The 6,250-nt window shown below is 32.3% G+C and overlaps 1 non-coding gene across 1 annotated transcript; it reads left to right on the top strand.

Moving 5' to 3' along the window:
- Positions 1-5,204: 5,204 nt before the first annotated feature.
- On the top strand, positions 5,205-5,276 carry Trnac-gca. Its single transcript has one exon. It is a non-coding gene; the product is annotated as a tRNA-Cys (tRNA).
- Positions 5,277-6,250: the final 974 nt, after the last annotated feature.

Below are 6,250 nucleotides of genomic sequence, written 5' to 3'. Positions count from 1 at the left end.
ATCAATCTCTTTCGAGATATAGAAAAATGGCTGTATAAATTTATAAAGAATTCGCGCGCGCGATCCCACTTTTTGTCCTCCATTGCAATAGTCTAATATTTAGGAAGATTATACACGATAAGGGAATTAATTTGACAAATACGTAAAGAAGGAAATTTTTATCTTCCTGAAAGGATCGAGATGCGCGACTCATCGATGATAATGCAAGCGTAAGAACGGGAATCGCGCGATTATTTTGGTTAACAAGATGCAAGGACGCGCAAGGATGTTGCTCGCGAAGCTTCCGATGTCTCTAACAGCGGGGGGTCTCCCTCGATTGAAAAAGGGACAGCCGATAACGGCGCGAAGGGTAGATGAAATGGAGGTTCGTTTACCCCCCGGCATGGAAGAGTCACCCCGTCCTCATCGATCCTCATCCTCTCCGCCTTCTCTCCTTTCCCCAATATTTTCCTCATCCTTTCCCTCGACTATCGTCGCTGCTCTTCCATCCCTTCGTCTCCCCCCGCTGTTTCTCTCTCTCTCTTTCTCTCTCTCTCTCGCTCTCATCGCGCCCTCCCCTGTTCCCTAACGTTCGCCCTTTAAGCCTTCGCTTACGCGTTTCTTCCCATCCTCTCTCCCTCTGCCTCCACCCCCGTCCTCTTTCCTTTCCGCTCTCGCCGCTACCTTGTCGGCCTCGCGAAGAAGTTCACTTTCGCGAAAAAAAGGGAAAAAGGCGCGAAAAATCGATGCGTAACGTCGATTGGCCACACACCGCCGGGCTTGTGCTAACATTCGTCCGCGGTGCGCTCGTGGGCGTGGCTTAAAGATGAGCTCTCGCTGTGTCATCGCTTATATTGATCCTATACCACTTGGTGTGTACATACGCAGTGCTCACCGACACGCTGCACCCTCACACGAGAGACGCATGGCGCACGAGTCTCGCATGCGTATGTATGTACGTGGGCGCGATGCGTTCGCAGACGCGATCGCGAACGGTGCATATCGCGGCACCTGCAGCGCGTGCATTATGTGTGCGAGATGTATACAGAGTGGCTCGGAAAAGATGGGGATCGATCCTCTTGTCTGATGTAATCTTGATGACTTTTATGTTAAATGTCAAATTTTTATTATCTTGCGAGAGAATTTCAAATCTCTGGTTCCTAGTAAATACTTTGTTCGTTTCTTTTTTTTTTTTTAATAAAAAAATGTTATTTATACGCGATACATTTTGTCTACTTCTATCTGAAGGATTGAATTCACTGGAATTGTATTTGAAACGTCTTTAATATAAATAATGAGGTATGATATAAGTCGATTTTTTTTCGATATTACCAGTATCGCTTCAACGATAGATGGGATTAACATTTAAAAAACGAGAAGAGTAACATTAAATAGGAATTTTAAATCGTGTCGCATTTTTGCTAAAGAATCTCAAGTTATGTTTTATTAAACCTCATTAATTTTTCTACTTAATTCTTATTTTTTTAAATCACCCTGTATACGCGCGACACAATCCATGTGCACGTATATATACATTAGTAGTTATGTGTGAAGAAATAGCAAATACATATAAAGTAACACTCGCATGTTTTGCATAATGGACATGTGAGCATGTGCGTTAAAATGCTTAGTGGAAACTTTACAAAAAAAAGAAATTACGCTAATTTAATTCCTAGGAAAGAGATTCTTATGCGAATTTCACGCGTATTTCTTCATGACACGAATGCATTTGCAATAAATTCTTGAAAGCAACTGGCGAGAGTACATGTTTTGTATGAGATTATAACTATAAAAATAGAAAAATGCATTTATAAAGATACTTTTTAAATTTATTTAAAAGATTTTTTTATATAATTATTACATGTTTCGATAATTAATAAATTAATAATTCTTTATAAAATTATGTAATAGTCAGAAACACATAATCTAAACAGAAATTTCGTTATTTATCAATTGATTACTTATCGCGATTATTGTTTTTATTATGGTAGTATATTTTGTGCATAATAATAATCAAATAATTAAATAATCTTCTAAAAAATAGAATAGTGAAAACCTTTTCATGCTAATGCAAAAAGAGATCTTCTAGTGCATAAATCTTTGATTGAATTCTGAATTATCGAATTGCGGAATTTCGAGGTCGATAGAACCGAAGACTGTGCAAGAGAAATTCGTGATTAATTTATCTTGATACCCGCGTCATAATGGATGACATATACATTTAGGTTAATGGTGCCAGCTGGTTTGATGCCAGATAGATATATCGTAAGAATTACGCGAGGGTAAGAGAGCTCTCCGGTTATTTTAAATAGCTCCGCATAATCGCGACGAATATGGCAAACATATGTTTATTGCTTGATTGCTTAATAAATTAGTATTATTAGTGAATTTTCTCTCTGTTAACGCTTCCGAAAATACTTTTAATAAAAAGACAGATTTATTTAAATTGTGTTCATGTATTTATAATCATAATTTTTAACTCAATATAAGTTAATAAAAAATATATTTTTTATATACTTATCATCTTTCCCACATATACATCATATTTTATGTATATATGTATATTTCATATTTAGTTAATTAAAAGTTTTATCAATAAATACATGTATTGACATATTAAGAAATTTATTATAAAATAAATTTTGTTAATCAAATATATTCACACGATTTTTCAATCAAAAGTAAACATGTAAAATTTTTAACTTGTTGTTTTACATATGTAGATATGTGCACATATACGTCCATATTCATAAATAATTTGATCGACGACAATCTAATTTCGCTTTTAATGGCGAAAGGTTCTTTGATGACATTTATTCTATTTTTACTGAAAAGGCAAATATCATTCAAATATACTTTCCGATGATCGATCCGATTCATTAATAACTAAGTAATGGAATGTTAAATATGATTAAAATAAAATTCATCATTTATAAATAGCAATGCTATTGAAAGAGCTGTGTAAGAATATTTAATATTTGCTCAATAATTCTAGAACAATAATTTTTATTTTACAATGACATAATAAAGAAAATCTGAAAAGTAACGATGAGTTATGCTATTAGATATTGTTGTAAATATGTTAAAAATATGTTATAAATGTATTATATTATTTTTGATGTAACTTTTTTTCTTTTATACTCGAACTTTTGCGATCCCTTTTTCTTTTGCCTGCAATAGAAAAATAGTAATTTTTTATAAATTTGTTTTAAAGTCTAGTCATATATTTTCTATCTCATCATCGTATATAAATGAAAAAAATAATCCTTCAATCGTTGCTTTATTGATCAATTATTATATATATTAAAGCAATAGCACATAAATAATAGTAAATAATTAATTATCGCTTAACATTATGCAGAAGAAAGTTTGATCGCTTCTCAGAATTATGTATACGACTATCTTTCGTTTGCGTAGGAATGAATAAAATTTTCGTACCGCTCGTCGGTGTATTTAAACGCAATGTGCAATCGACTTCGGAGGCGGGCGCGGAATAAAACAAGGATGGGATGAGTTATATGCCGTAACCGTTTTGATGGATTAATTCGCAAACTGAACGGAAGGTTGCGTAGACCGATTTCGACGTTACCCGTTTTATTTTTCTCGTTAAGCCAACAAGCATTGAAAAACGCGCTGCTGATTCTGCGAGCTGCTTTTCGATTTAAAAACATTGTAAAATATATTAGTAGACGCGAGTCTGTTTGTCGTTTGTGTAAGATTTAATAAAATAACAGTAATATAATAATCACATTTTCATTGACTGTTATTGTAAGAGAAAAGTGAATGCGCTTTTGTATAGAAATAATTTTAGCTTTCCTCTGGAGAATAAAAATAATTTTCAATATTGGAATAAACGTTGTATAATTTATTGACATATCAGAAAAAGCATATTTCACTACGTCATGATTTTTATTTCTTTTTTTCTTTTTTATAATTGCTTTAATTTTAACTAATTGACAAGATATTGTAAAATATGATTTTCTACTGTATATTATTCATAATGGAAAGCTTTCAAATTATATAGATTGATCGCTAAAGTTTTGTCGAAATCTGTAGATTATGCAAGTAAATTAATGAAAATTTTACACAGTGACAATTTACTTGAATTAATAACTTATCAGCAAATCCATTATCCAAAATAATGCATTCTCAGGAATGTTCGTCATTTATAATGTAGCTTTTTGTCGCTATTTCTAGAATGATATATAAATCTAATAAAATCAAAGAAGTAATTAAAATGTCATCAATTTATAAATACATTTACACAATAAAAATATAAATACGTACAAAAATTTAGAGAAAGAAATAATTTAATAATTCTATTTTAATAATAATGAAACGCATGCACTTTGTGATCTTAATTTTAACAATAGATTCTGTGACAAACTTAGAGATGAAAAATATAAATTAAACCTAGTTGTATATTTTCTAATTTTTTAAAAATATTATCAACTTGAAGACTTACATTTCGAGATATTGCATTCTATTGGAAAATGGGACATATCGGCACACTCAGGAAGCCTGATGCGCGAATGATCTCGACCATGTGTGCCTTAGTCACGCTGACATATGGCAAAGTCATGAAGCTACTAGGTGGTCCGCAGTATATTACTCTACCTGTCGCCATGCATGCTCGCGAGGGAGAAGGCTCTCATAACTATTTGTATGGCAACAAAGGTTGTTTTTGCTCTATACTAGAAGAATGCCTACTATTTGAGACGATATTATTCAATTGAAAACTTAGAGATATGAATATTGTTTTATCATCTCGGTAAATGTTCAGTATAGGCGTCATTTTATCAGTTTTGTTTTAGTTTATTTAATTCAAATTATTTCGAAATACATATTTTATTGTGTGTAAAAAATTGATTTTTATCAGTATATTTTAATGCAATATCAGAGCATCAGTATAGTATCAGCATAATGCTAGTGCAATATTAGTGCACCTTGTATTTTTTACCGAATTTCGCGGATCGAACAACAAAAATATATAATATCATACATTGCAATATACAAAAATATAAGTATATAGAAAAATTGGTCAGGTGATTCCTATGAACATTTACCATTGTTTCTAATATGTTTGTAATAATTGTTGTTTTTTTTTTTAAGTAGGACTTGAAAATTATATTTATCAGATATAATTAATAAATATCAAAATTACAATAAAAATAATTTATTTAAAATACAGTAGAAATAGGTAAGCAAAGAACATATTTTCAATCGGGGGTATAGCTCAGTGGTAGAGCATTCGACTGCAGATCGAGAGGTCCCCGGTTCAAACCCGGGTGCCCCCTCAAGTTTCTTTTTTTTGTATTTACTTTGAATTTTTTTTTAGTTTATTATATTATATTTTTCTCTTACTTCTAAAGCACAATCGCGTGATATATTCTATTAAAAGAAAATCTAGTACAAACTTCATCTAAAATTAGCCCAAGTATTGCATAAGAAAATGATAATGAATCACTATTCAGACTGTTACAATGTGATTTGAGATAATAGACAAGTTTTAGTCTGAATTTCATTGAACAAATTAAAAGAAAAAAAATTGTTTGACAATAGATTATCAATTTAAATTTAAATCTTAGAAATTCAGTGACTTGAATAACGAATTTAGATATTTTTTGAGGAATATTAGCATCTTATTTTTTTTAACCGAAATTATCAATCGATTGAGTTATATTTAAAAGAAATTTTATTAGCATTGGAAGAAATGACAATTAAGAGATAATCATGTCTTTTTTGCATCTGATCTGATTACACATTCTAATCGATTGATAATTCCTATCGAAAGAATACAAGATACGAACTTCAAGAAATATACATATATATTATTGAAATAAGCGCTATTTAAATATCAAGTTCACGGATTTCCCTAATTTCTGAAAGAAACAATATACGAAAACGTTGAAAGAGCGATGGAGGATAAAGCGCGGTAACATGGCATACCACCATAAAGATCTGACAAGAGAATAGAGAGCCATCGGTTAATCCGCAAGACTGTCGACCGCGAAAGATGAATGTTCGATGTACGAACCACCTGCTTTGACGGCGAGCGTTAAATCCGTAAAACCCCACTAAATATTCGCCGAATCCGTGAAATGCCCGCAGTGCACGCTTGGGGCGATCAGGCCAATTGGCAGGCCGCCAAATGAAATGTATATCCGAGATAAATCTCCCTATCTCGACATCGTACGGGTTTTCGGAGTATGCAGCTCCTTATTTCAGGAATATTATAATGCGTAAAGTCTATGCTGGATCATTTGACATA

This window comes from Camponotus floridanus, unplaced genomic scaffold (assembly GCF_003227725.1).
Source record: "Camponotus floridanus strain SB8 unplaced genomic scaffold, Cflo_v7.5 scaffold62, whole genome shotgun sequence".
Lineage (NCBI taxonomy): Eukaryota > Metazoa > Arthropoda > Insecta > Hymenoptera > Formicidae > Camponotus > Camponotus floridanus.
Note: the sequence above shows the minus strand (reverse complement) of the source record. Positions and strands in the feature narration are given on the sequence as shown.